We start from the raw sequence: 12,245 nt of genomic DNA on the forward strand, positions 1-12,245 counted from the left end.
TGGCCACAAGGAAATCAGAAGCGCTCGCTCCATTTTCATCCAACCACATTATCTCTCTTTTTTTAAATAATAATTTTTATTAAGTTTTCCATTTTAACCATCCAAACAAATCACATTCAATATTCCAAATTATACAAATACATATCATAAAGTCCAAATATTTTGCCAAATTATAATTTTTTGTTGGGGCTTCCCATGCTTCAAGTTCAGTGGGGTCCAATCATCTTATGTTTCTACTGCCTTGAGTTTCCGATAGTTCCTTCTTTTAATCTTCCTGTTGTTATCCTTCTTTCTTTCACAGCCTCTGAGTTATTTCCACAGGCGAGTTGGAGTGAACAATAATATACTTCTGTGTGAAATTTGTGTGACTCTCCTTTTTTTCCCCCCAGCTGGTTAGTCTGTTATTAGCAGTATGTCCTCACACGCTGGTGTTTATGCCACATCAATCCAAAAGTCCTTCTCTTGTGGCAGACGCCATCTTCTCTTAGTTCCGATGAAATAAAATCTAAGCGTTTGCTCATTAATTTTCACAGACAGGTTGCATCAAACATTAGTCTTTCCAGGGGAGGTTTGCCAAATCGGACTTGAAATACAGATATAATAACAAATTAAGAGCTTACCTCCCCCTATGACTATTTATCTCTGCAACGCAGTCTATTCCATAATGGCGGATCCCAATTAAATAGTGCGTCACAGGAAAGTCTTTTATCTTCTTCCAAATATTTCAAAGAACAAAGGCTTTAGTTTTCAACCAACCACGTTATCTCATTGTGTCTGAACTAGGAATCATGGTGTTAACTGTGGCTTATTGAATTCCGATTCCATCCCTAAAGTGGAGCTACCTCTTTCTGCTGAAGTGAGCTGGGTTCCCCTTGTCTGATGCAAAGACAAGAGAGTGAAGTGCTATCTGCTCCCGGAGAAAGCAAGGAGCAACTGCTCAAAGCACTGAGGGGTTTGCAACATGGGGGAATTGTGAAGAATTGGACAGAGGCAGCTTTCGCAAGTGGAGCTTGTATTACAATATTTTGCAGAACGGCTTAAAATATTTTTATTTGCCCGCTTATTTAACATGTAAGGGATGCAGGTGGCGCTGTGAGTTAAACCACAGAGCCTAGGACTTGCCGATCAGAAGGTCGCCGGTTCGAATCCCTGCGACGGGGTGAGCTCCCGTTGCTCAGTCCCTGCTCCTGCCAACCTAGCAGTTCGAAAGCACCTCAAAGTGCAAGTAGATAAATAGGTACCGCTCCAGCGGGAAGGTAAACGGCGTTTCCGTGCGCTGCTCTGGTTTGCCAGAAGTGGCTTAGTCATGCTAGCCACATGATCCGGAAGCTGTATGCCGGCTCCCTCGGCCAATAAAGCGAGATGAGCGCCGCAACCCCAGAGTCGGCCACGACTGGACCTAGTGGTCAGGGGTCCCTTTACCTTTTATTTAACATGTAGTACGACTCATGCAACATGTTGGTGACTAATATACACACAATAATTACCAAAATGATTATACATGCTTTATCAATCTTCTGAGAAAAATACAAAACCTTATGCAAAGCCACAGAGACTTGTGAACTACCCAACCTATGATGAACTTATAATGTCTGATTTCAATAGATTTTTCAAGTGCTTAACTCAGTCTTTCGTTTTCTTTATCTTTTTAGGTACGGTAAGTTCATGAAGATACCAACAAAAGGCAAGTTCGGTGTTGTTCACAATACTGAGAGATGCTAGTGAAGTTGTAGATGGATGTTAATAAAGTTGTAGACAGGGTGCCGGCGTTTTGCACCTGTTTCGCCCTGGCACTCGAAGTAATCAAGAGGCCGCTGTTCACCCCCAATGGGGCCCTTTTACTGGGGCTTGCAGGTAGCACACTCCCAAGGTAGTTTTTCGGGCTTCTTCAGTGGTCTAATCTCCAAGCCTTGATACGTATATTGATATTCACTAATAATAATTCAAACCAAATCTTATTAGAAATAACTTAATGCACTTCTAGATATTCAATTAAATCAAAAATATTATTTAACATGGGCCACATCCATACCACCCACGATACCATGGCACCCCGCAAAGTATTCTGGGAGCTGTAGTTTGTTAAGGGCACTGAGAGATTTTAGGGCACCCCTATTGCCCTCACAGATCTGCAATTCCCAGACTTGTTTAATAGTCTTTTGCATTTCACGGGGAACTCTTGACCAAAAGGGAATTAATAGAGATGTCCAGTAAGGGCATGTGGAGTTGCAAGAGGTTAACAGCTATTTAGGGTCACTAGCAGCCAAATCACTTTAAATCTAATTAGCGTGTGGTGTTGAAAGAATGTCTGAATGCAAAAACCAATTTAATCCTATGAATCCCATGCCATTATAGAGTAGCAACAGAGTATTATCCATTTCTTTTTTGGTGACCCTGAGTTACCAAGGACATGCTGGGCTGCCAGCCAAAAGTAATACAAGCTCAATAATGATAATCTATACTTTGAAAGTTAACATGATGGCTCTTCCACAGTGGCTTTTGCTGATTGGGGGAAGGTTAGTAACTGCTTGAGTTAGCACTTGTTTTACTGGAGGAGAAATGCTGTAAGATAAAATACACGTCTTGAAGAGGAAATGTCACAAGGTATAAAAACAGCAAAGATATGTCAATATCAATTCATAGAATCATAGAGTTGGAAGAGACCACAAGGGCCATCGAGTCCAACCCCCTGCCAAGCATTTTCCTTCTGACACACCCTTCCTCCTCTGGGTTCTCTCCCAGGGTCCAAACTAACTCTCAAGTAGTCTCACAACATTGGAAACACTGGACAAGGTACAATTCTTCCACCTGCTTGTCCTGCGAGAGTCAACCTGTTTCAGAGGCTGTGAAAGCTAAGGGTTTAGATGGAACCATGTGGTTTAATAGAGGGAGAGGTGCAGAGTTCAATAAATGTTTATTACTTTGCATCAATCGGATATTTCATTTTGCTTCTGCCCAACGGGGCCTACGTTTTTAAAACTTAAAGGTAAAGGTAAAGGGACCCTTGACCGTTAGGTCCAGTGGTGGCCGACTCTGGGGTTGCGGTGCTCATCTCGCTTTATTGGCCGAGGGAGCCGGTGTACAGCTTCTGGGTTATGTGGCCACCATGACTAAGCCACTTCTGGCAAACCAGAGCAGCGCACGGAAACGCCGTTTACCTTCCCGCTGGAGCGGTGCCTATTTATCTACTTGCACTTTGATGTGCTTTCGAACTGCTAGGTTGGCAGGAGCAGGGACCGAGCAATGGAAGCTCGCCCCGTCATGGGGATTTGAACCGCCAACTATCTGATTGTCAAGTCCTAGGCTCTGTGATTTAAAACTTAGGGTAAAGGTAAAGGGACCCCTGACCATTAGGTCCAGTCGTGGCCGACTCTGGGGTTGCAGCGCTCATCTCGATTTACTGGCCAAGGGAGCCGGCATACAGCTTCCTGGTCATGTGGCCAGCATGACTAAGCCGCTTCTGGCGAACCAGAGCAGCGCACGGAAACGCCGTTTACCTTCCCGCCAGAGCGGTACCTATTTATCTACTTGCACTTTGACATGCTTTCAAACTGCTAGGTGAGCAGGAGCAGGGACCAAGCAACAGGAGCTCACCCCGTTGTGGGGATTCGAACCACCGACCTTCTGATCGGCAAGTCCTAGGCTCTGTGGTTTAAAACTTTGAGGCCCGCAAAAGAAGAGTTTGGAAATGTACTTGAGGAAGCTGCCTAAGAGATCTGGAACGCATTTCTAAACATAGCTACATTGAAAGCAAAACTTGAAAATAATTTCAGACACCAGATCATTTCATTGCTTTCATCTCTTCCCCCACCCTTTGATATTAATAGATCACACAGCAGCAGGGACAAACATAATAAATACACTCTCATCCTCACAGGGGACTGCAAAATGACTTAGAAATGCGAAAATAAAAAATGACTCCCCATGATCATTCGAAACGGTGATACAGGGAGCAAAATAACTTGGCTGTTTTAACTGTAACCTAACATGTTAAATTCAGCTGGTTTTATTTGAGACTGTGGATAGATTAAGTGATCCATCTCTATTACCTCAGGCTACACCAGCCCCCTCCCCTTTCATGAGACTATCTTTCTTCTTACCAGACATTCCCATTCCTTTCCCTGAGCCACGTTCAGCTTAATAGCTGAACTGAAAGGCTTTTTGGGGGAAGGGGGCGGTGAGAATTCCTAAGCATCCAAGGAATAGGAAGGAACCACAATAACGTGTTGCTCACAGGTGTGTGTGTAGAGAGGATAGAGAAATAAAAGAGAAGGATGCTTAAAAAACACACAAACATGCCAGGGCGCACTGTTCAATGTTGCAATTTCTAGCCTTTTCAAATACAGTGGTACAGTGGTACCTCGGGTTACATACGCTTCACGTTACATATGCTTCAGGTTACAGACTCTGCTAACCCAGAAAGAGTACCTTGGTTTAAGAACTTTGCTTCAGGATGAGAGTAGAAATCGTGCTCCGGCGGCATGGCGGCAGCAGCAGGAGGCCCCATTAGCTAAAGTGGTGCTTCAGGTTAAGAACAGTTTCAGGTTAAGAACAGACCTCCAGAACCAATTAAGTATGTAACCAGAGGTACCACTGTACCTCGGTTTATGAACTTAATCCGTTCTGGAAGTCTGTTCTTAAACCAAAGCCATTCTTAAATCGAGGTGCGCTTTCCCTAATGAGGCCTCCTGCCGCTGGTACCCTTCCACCGTTCGGCTTCTGTTTCTAGACCGAGGTAAAGTTCACTAACTGGAACACCTACTTCTGGTTTTGTGGAGTTCGTATACCGAATAGTTCGTTAACAGGGCTGTTTGTAGACCGAGGTACCACTGTACACAGCTGCAGATGGATTTTTAAAACACCAACCTCCCCCTTTCGCCTCCAGGTATTCCCCTGAGAACTGGAATGAGGGCACTGCAATTATCTCTGCTGCAATCAGAGCTCTGATCACATCCTTAGCAACGGCTTGGTCTCTATGGTACCTCGAACTTTCCCTTCCAGCCCAGCTCAAACATCTTTTTTATGCATTCTCCTTATGGGCAACAGAGGTCGGCACAAAGGTCACCTGGGCTCACTGACGCTCCACCTTCAGATACCATCCATCTCCATTCTCCAAGGCTGACAATCCGTGGCGATAGCGTCTAAGCGGGAGGACTCAAAAGGGAGCCATTAAACTTGGCGAGGGACTCCAAGCTGTTTGGTTTGCAAGAAGCAGCGAGAGAACGACAAAGTAAGTGCTTCTCTTATGGACCTCTCCGCTCTAATTGTCTTAAATGTGAAGCTAATGAACGTCATCTTTCGACTCCATTGAACTTCATGATACAGTACATATCCTCTGGGTAAAAACATCTTGCAGTGCTGTTACCCAAAACAATAAGGAAGCTATTGGCGTGAAGTATGGTTCAAAGCAACGCCTTCCTTGGCTTCCTTCCCTCCCCAAGTAGATTTATCTTTTCACAATGAATGGCTTCCCTGGTGACACAAAGGCACAAATGATGGAAATGTGATATAACCATCTGGGTCCCTGTAGCCCAGGGTATAGGAAGAATCAACAGACCAAGCCATTGGTGGTTCAAATCTTCCATAGGATAGGTGCCAGAACTGAAAAGGCTTTGAAACCAGGAAGGAGAAAGATGAAGAACAAGGGCCTTTTCATTGATGAGCAAATTCACAGAGTTATGGAATTGCAGAGCTGAGGGGACCCAAGGGTCATCTAGTCCAACCCCCTGCAATGCAGGAATTTTCACCCAATGTGAGGCTCAAACCCACGACCTTGAGATCAAGAGTCTCTCTAAGGCTTTGCAAAAGCAGGAGGGCAAGAGGGGAATGGTATTCAGATTTTTTGGGAAGCCACCTTGTTTTGTTCACTTGCAGGTATAAGTTGCATCATTTCGTTCCCACTTCATAGGATTGCTTCATTTCATAAACTGTGCTTTGTGTTGAAATGGGGAAATCACCAATGTGCCAGTAACATTTTCAAAAAATAAAATTGGAGGAAATCTTCTGCATGGATGAAGCCTGCCAAATTTCAGCCGGATAGATCCAAGAGATTTTGTGCCAGGCACCTTTAAATTTTAAAGTAAGTAAAGCAGTTTCTGCTACCTTTTCACAGGGTATTTTGGGCAAGTATTTACATGACACCGGGAGCACAGAAGTGTCCTTTGATAAGTTCCCTGCAAAAGTTTACATGCATATGTGCCGGGGTTCTGGAGTAATCCAATATCTATCAAAGCTGGTAGGGACGCGGGTGGCGCTGTGGGTTAAACCACAGGGCCTAGACTTGCCGATCAGAAGGTCGGCGGTTCAAATCCCCGCGGCGGGGTGAGCTCCTGTTGCTTGGTCCCTGCTCCTGCCAACCTAGCAGTTCAAAGGCACATCAAAGTGCAAGTAGATAAATAGGTACCGCTCCGGTGGGAAGGTAAACGGCATTTCTGTGCGCTGCTCTGGTTCGCCAGAAGCGGCTTAGTCATGCTGGCCACATGACCCGGAAGCTGTACGCCGGCTCCCTCGGCCAATAAAGCGAGATGAGCACCGCAACCCCAGAGTCAGTCACGACTGGACCTAATGGTCAGGGGTTCCTTTACCTTTACCTATCAAAGCTGGTATTTGAGGTTTCTGCCAACAATTATATTTATGTCCAGTTAGCATTAAATAAAACCCATTGGCATAAAGCTGTTTTCTCCCTAGCACCAAGGCGAAGTGATTAAGAGGCACAGAAGTTCTCTTAAAACCCCGCCCCCATCACTTCATTGGGCGAGAGGAGCAGGACGTGAAAGAAAGAGAACCAATTAATGGTTCTTTTGAATGGTGCCTTTTGAACGGCAAGCCTGGAGGCAAAACCAGGCAATATTTCCATTGACAGGGAGACCTGTCAATGAGGATGCTGGTTTGATCTTGGCCACCCTTCTCTCTTCCTGGCAATTTCTTTACAAGAACAAAAGGCCACAGGAGATTGTTTCAAAGTTAGGAACAGGCACTGCAAAAAACCAAAACATCCAGCTTCTCAAATGCAAACAAAGCTTTATTTCCCAAGTGCTTTGATTCCAGTCACTTTGTCTCTGCTTCATTTGCCTGCGCTGCTTTGTTTCAGAGCAACTGTTATATTACGAGACATATTTCTTGAGGGCATTTCAGGATGCTCCCCAGATGCACAATTTAGTAATTTTGACATCGCCGCTTAGGAACAAAGCAGTTAGTTCAGTTTCGCTTTGCTTTTTGCTGTTCCTAGTTGGTCGGAGAAGTCTAGCCTTGGCTGTAATGAAGTCCTCAGCCCTGTTCAATTTCCCACGTGTGACATTTACAAGAACTATGAAGAACGCCTCATTAGGCCCAAAGAGACGGCAAAACTCTCTGTCCGGGACTCTCACATAGGCCCAAGTCTGGTTGCCAACTAGGGATGCCATTCCTCCTCTGTTTGCGACACTTGTTTTGTGAAAAAATTCATTGCACAACTGTTGTGGGGCTTTCCTTTGAGGGCGAAACTTCTGCTACAGTGTGCAACACTTTCAGAAAGCAGGAGGAAGCGCATTGGCCAGGTGGAATCAAGAGCCGATTCCTTGATGCCTTTGCCCCTCAGCAGGTGATTCTGTGACATTGTAGTGTTTATGAGAATTGCCACACTAGCTTTAACAACTAGGTTAAGGTTTCTGCTTAGATTTGTAGGGTTGCCATATTTTGAAGAGCAACAAAGAGGGCACCTTTGCCAACTTCTGCTTTTAACTATGGATCGATATGACAACTCCCATTTTACATACCCATTGAAAAAGAGGACATGTCCTAGAAAAAGAGGACCTATGGCAAGCCTCTGTATGCAGAGGCTGGCCTGTTGTAGAGACTCAAGGAAGAGAAGGCAGCTGTATTAAAGCACAGTTTGCTGCTACAAGAGGGATTTGTGAACTCTCCTTGTTTCATCGATCGCAGCAACAGGAACAACCCAACTAATGGATGGAAGGAAGGAAAAGGCAGCAGTTAGGAAGTCCACTGAAGTGCATTCGCTCCTGGCCTGCTCTGTCCAATCTCTTTGCAGGCAGAACAAACTGGCTCATTCCCCTTCCTTTATCCCACCTGGAATCTAAAGTGTTGTCGCCCAGGTACCGGTTGACCACCTCTGTGCGATCCAGGGCTTTGTCTCAACAAACTTTCGCTTTGTTTTGCCATTTTGTGGCTGCAAGGACTTGCTTCCTTCATCTCCACTGATGCTGAGAAGGAAGCATGCCCTCGTTCCATAATTCTCATACTAAAAAACTAAGTAAGTTAACGCACATTATGTTGTAATGGCGTTCCTGGGTGTTGTAGCAGCCAAGAGGCAGCATGTGGATCTGATCTAAATGGAAATGATTAAGCATCACATAAATGTGCTTCGAGAATTAAGCATAAGGTGAATATGGTCAGTGATTGCCAGCATTCACTATGTGCTTTTTTTCCTGGAGGACATCAAATCTCCATTTCCCTAATTGATTCATGTAACACAGACAATCTGAGTGCTGGTATACTGTCCACTGATCGCTAGGCAAACATTATTGAAGTGTCAATATTTGCCTTTCCCCCCTGCAGCTATCATTGCTTTGAGAGGCTATAATTCATACAGGACAAAGTGGTGGCTGTTCTGCCTTTATTATACAAAGAAAAGCACTGGCTGTTTAGGTTTCTTAAGTACGTTACATCTCAGGGAGAACAATTGCACAGAGAAGGTTCAATGGATCCTCCCTGCAAAAGATCTTTGACAGAAGCTTTCCAAGGCGCACCTGAAGAACTAGTCAAATAGAAGCAGGGTTGCCATATCTTGAAGAGCAAAAAAGAGGGCAAAAAAGATGCTGCCAGCCCAAGCCAGGAAAAGAGGCACACGGGTGTGGATGCCTCTTTCTCCAGCTCAGGCTGGCAGCAGCTGTGGTGTATAGAGCAGCCCAAGCCACCCAAACACAAGCTGTCTGGGCCTGAGCCCGACCCCCCAAATCTGGACATTTCCTTTAAAATGTAGGAATCCGCCCAGCTGGGCATATTGGCCCCCTAAAAAGAGGACATGTCCAGGTTTTCCCAGATGTATGGCAACACTAAATAGAGGAGACAGCATAGATGGTGACAGCAGTCATGAAATTAAAAGACGCCTGCTTCTTGGGAGAAAAGCAATGACAAACCTAGACAGCATCTTAAAAAGCAGAGACAAAGGCCAACAAAGGTCCGTATAGTTAAAGCTATGGTTTTCCCAGTAGTGATGTATGGAAGTGAGAGCTGGACCATTAAGAAGGCTGATCGCCGAAGAATTGATGCTTTTGAATTATGGTGCTGGAGGAGACTCTTGAGAGTCCCGTGGACTGCAAGAAGAACGTATCCATTCTGAAGGAAATCAGCCCTGAGTGCTCACTGGAAGGACACATCCTGAAGCTGAGGCTCCAATACTCTGGCCACCTCATGAGAAGAGAAGACTCCCTGGAAAAGACCCTGATGTTGGGAAACAGTCTTAAGCTGTATCCCTGCCAAGAAAACTCCATGGACAAAGACAACAGGCATATAAAAGTTATGACGCTGGAAGATGAGCCCCTCAGTTTTGTGGTAGAAGTCTTTAAAGGTGACTTGAACGTTCAGTAGGGGGAGGTGGCATGCCAGGGAGGGAGAACAGGTGGTCATTTCCCTGAGTAGAAAAACCTGGAGACTTAAAGGTGCTAGAGGAGGCAAAATAATTCATGACAAAGAGTTTGTTTTTTAAAGGAGGAATCTGAAAGACATATCATGTAGGTGTTAAGGGAGAGAGCTCCAGGCACAAATGCCAGCCATGAAGAATGTGTGAAGCTGGTTAATATATCAGGAAACTTTTGAGGGTTGAGGATGATTAAGAGGTTCAAAAAGCCACAATTGTGCAATGGCCTCTCAAGCCACTCCCTCGGCACTGGCTGACTGGAATCTAAATCTGGGATGAATATATTTACTGGGAGCAGACTCTGATTGCAAAAGTTCTCTGGGGAGAAGGGTAGATTCCCTGGTACACATGGCATTATTCCGCCTAACAATAAAATGTTTGCCATTTTGGAACTGAAATGGGTTGCCTTAAATAAGGTGAAGGTTTCTGCCCATGGCAGTAGAATGACTTGCATATTTGTTTGTAAATTAACAGTTATTTTTTAAAAAATGAATTCAAAAAACCATGAGAATGGAATGGAGTGCAAGAGAGGTAACTGAACGCCTCAAATCCTTATTATATGTCCTGGAGGTAAGGGTTCGAGTCGTGGAGATATGCACCATAAGGAGACAATTCTTTGCATTGCAAGCCTGTCTGAATCTGAGCACAAGCTTTTCTGCATGCTCCCTCTTACTAGGGGGAACAGGGAAAAATAAATAATAATAATAATAATAATAATAATAATAATAATAATTTATTTGTACCCTGCCCATCTGGCTGGGTTTCCCCAGCCACTCTGGGCGGTTTCCAACAAAGAAAAAAAATACACTAAAATGTCACACATTAAAAGCTTCCCTAAAAGCTTCTGAATGTCAGGTAGTTGTTTATCTCTTTGACTTCTGATGGGAGGGCGTTCCACAGGGTGGGCGCCACTACCGAGAAGGCCCTCTGCCTGGTTCCCTGTAGCTTTGCTTCTCACAATGAGGGAACCGCCAGAAGGCCTTCGGCACTGGATCTCAGTGCTGAACGATGGGGGTGGAGACGCTCCTTCAGGTATACTGGGCCGAGGCCGTTTAGGGCTTTAAAGGGCAACACCAACACTTTGAATTGTGCTCGGAAACATACTGGGAGCCAGGTCTTTCAAGACCAGTGTTATGTGGTCTCGACGGCCACCCCCAGTCACCATTTCAGGTGGCCAGGTTTGGGCAGGCTTGCAAAGCACAGAATCATTTTAGCAGAAGAACAGAAGGAGAGGCCTGCTAAATCAGTCCAAAGACCCACCCGATCAAGAATCCTGCTTTCACAGGGGCAAACCAGATGCCTCTAAGAAGTCCACAAGCAGAGACATCCTCCACCATTTTGTCTTATCCTCTTTTAAAGCCACCCAAGTTGGGGGCCTTCACTATCCTGGGAACAAATCCAATAGGGGAATGTGAAATCAAAATCTCAGAATGTTTCTTAGGGGAGGGGAAAATACTTTCTGAGAGATGTCGGCTCCACTCTAGTTGTGGGCTCTTGTTTAGTTCTATGGTCCCAAAGAAGCAATATAAGCTAGAAGTGTCTGTAGATCATTGGAAAAATTCACAGGAAAACATCAGGTAGATTAAGTTTTCTGACAACGAAAGGAGGGACTGAACATAGTGAAAAATGTTCAGAATGACAAAAATCGATGAGATGCCTTCATACCTGTCTATAAAGGATAGGCAAGACAAATTAGGCCATTGAAGTAAAAAGTTTTGAATTTTAAAAGGGCTATTGGTTTGACCCTGGAGACTTTATGCTGAAGTAAAAATTCAAAAGTGAACAAGTTAATCATTAATAACAATTGCACACTATTCTTAATTTTGGCCATAGAAAAAGGTTTCTACTGTTAATTGGTTAATTGTAACTCATTGTGGTGAGTTTTCAGATTGCATGCTGAAGTACTATGGGTATAGGTTGTTGTTGTTTTCAAAAGTTTGATATGACACCATTTGCATGATATAGAAAAAGTTCTTTGTTTCTCCAGCTTAAGACCCTGATGTTGGGAAAGATGGAGGGCACAAGGAGAAGGGGACGACAGAGGAAGAGATGGTTGGACAGTGTTCTCGAAGCTACCAGCATGAGTTTGACCAAACTGCGGGAGGCAGTGGAAGACAGGAGTGCCTGGTGTGCTCTGGTCCAGGGGGTCACGAAGAGTCAGACACGACTAAACGACTAAACAACAACAACAACAACCACAAAACTCCCTGAAACTATTTGTCTGTAGTTTGGCACCTAAGGACACCTCTCTCATGCCTGCTATTTTCAGAATGATAGCTCACAAAACACTTGGGGAGATTGAATTATTCCTATTTTATCCACCCTAAAGTGCTGCCCTTATGCAAAAACCACAGCAGCTATCATGCTGACATTAGCCCTGGATTCATTTCCTCAGAAGGGGCCTGCCTGCAAATTTCATGCAAATCTGTGATAACAAAAGTTCTTGATGTTTTCTCTTTTTTAAAAATAAAATGCATCTGTTAGATAAGCCGTTGGACCTCTCTGGAGGAGCCAGTATGCCTGCAAATTTCATTCACACCTGTCAAGAGGAGGGGAAAGTATAGCAATTTTGATGTCACAGTAGCAAATGTGGGTTGTGAAATGAAGTAGA

This window comes from Podarcis pityusensis, assembly GCF_964106645.2.
Source record: "Podarcis pityusensis genome assembly, chromosome: 1".
NCBI classification, from domain to species: Eukaryota; Metazoa; Chordata; class Lepidosauria; order Squamata; family Lacertidae; genus Podarcis; species Podarcis pityusensis.